The 1,262-nt window shown below is 34.5% G+C and overlaps 1 protein-coding gene across 1 annotated transcript in view; it reads right to left on the bottom strand.

The window, feature by feature from the left end:
• The window catches only part of LOC108757063 (ABC transporter G family member 9), a 131,764-nt gene that overhangs the window by 17,984 nt on the left and 112,518 nt on the right, over window positions 1-1,262 (bottom strand). The gene's annotated exons all lie outside the window — the stretch shown is intronic.

Below are 1,262 nucleotides of genomic sequence, written 5' to 3' on the forward strand. Positions count from 1 at the left end.
TAGAAGTTTTCATCTTAGAAGTTTTTTAGTTCTTCGAATCTCTTCAAGTTAAAATGTTAAATTCTCATTTCTTCTATTTGTAAAATCAATAAATTCGCAGACGCGATCTTCAAATATTCAAACTCGCTGCTTCGATGTGGGAAACGATAGATTTTAATATAAAAATATTGTATATTTAGGATGCTCGAAGTGAGATAAATTACACAATTGTTAAAAGCAAGCGGTATATTATTCGTTGGACGATCTTAAATGAGAAGAGTTAATGTAATTGCTATAATATTATAAACGCGCGCGTTTGCATTCAAAACATATTTTCTGGTTAAAAATACCACTGAGACTCGTGAGTATCGCGAGTCCATCTTTAATCGTGCCATAAAAATTCAATTTTGCCCTTCTGTATTAGGAACGGCAGAATTTAACGTCGAAATAATTAAGCTTGATGATTCTGCTGGATTTTGTGTGTGGCGCGCGGTGCGTCGGAACGGACTTTCTCGTGCAGCGATAAATATTCCAGCCGAACGAAATTGCCGGGCTGGTGTATATTTCGCCGCCGCGCGCATAAAAGCGGTTAAAGATAGAAACGCAGACTTAATTCCGTGCGACGTCCGTGCAACACCGTGCGATTAAGATACGCAAGAAATAATGTGAAACGTGAAAGAGTATTCGAAAAGCCGCGCAATTACGTTGGATCATTGGAGGGATGGGACGGGAGAGACGGAAAAGTAGGATCATTACAGAAATGTAATGGTACAGAATAAACACGAAGCTGTATGTTTTTTGTCATTAACGTTTTCAACCGATGCGCGATGTGTGCGGCGTAACTTCACGTGGCTATTTTAGGAAAACGTTTTTTACTCATCAGAATTTAACGAACGTTCTCACCGTTGTCATTTGTTGTCAATTGTTTTGCATACATTATTTACGAAAAGAATAATTTTACTGATCTACAAATTTAACTATTATAGATACAGAGAAAGAGAGAGAGAGAGAGAGAGAGAGAGAGAGAGATGAAAATAATTTGTTGGATTAATTATTACTATGTTGGCATTAGGATGTTCAAATTGTTTGCTAAAATGTCCAATCTTTTTGTTCGTCAAAAGACTTGAGTTTCCTATCGTAATTATTTTCCATTAAATATTAATTATGGTCCATTTTCAGATCTGTATTTATCTACATTTTTACAGATAATATACTTCAGTAAAATTGTTCTTTTTATGTCTACTCGAATATAAATATTATATATATATATATATATATATATA

Source organism: Trachymyrmex septentrionalis, unplaced genomic scaffold (assembly GCF_001594115.1).
Source record: "Trachymyrmex septentrionalis isolate Tsep2-gDNA-1 unplaced genomic scaffold, Tsep1.0 scaffold131, whole genome shotgun sequence".
NCBI lineage: Eukaryota > Metazoa > Arthropoda > Insecta > Hymenoptera > Formicidae > Trachymyrmex > Trachymyrmex septentrionalis.